Raw genomic sequence first — 245 nt, 5'->3', positions numbered from 1 at the left:
AGTCAGCACTGCTTGACGGGGGGGGGGGGGCGCCAAAGCAGTCGCACACCGTTGGGCACCGACACACATCCCTTGCGTGGGCAGGGGCCAGAATAAAGCCTTGACAGCTGGCTGCATATCACAGCAGCAGCCCGTATCTATGCAGGACAGGGGGAAAACGCCTCTTACCGGGGCCGCTGCTCGCGAGCCTCGAGTGTGGCGGCAGGGGGTGGCGTCTGCGGGGGTGGATGAGGCGCCCGGCTGCA

This window comes from Monoraphidium neglectum (assembly GCF_000611645.1).
Source record: "Monoraphidium neglectum strain SAG 48.87 unplaced genomic scaffold scaffold06451, whole genome shotgun sequence".
NCBI classification, from domain to species: Eukaryota; Viridiplantae; Chlorophyta; class Chlorophyceae; order Sphaeropleales; family Selenastraceae; genus Monoraphidium; species Monoraphidium neglectum.
Note: the sequence above shows the minus strand (reverse complement) of the source record.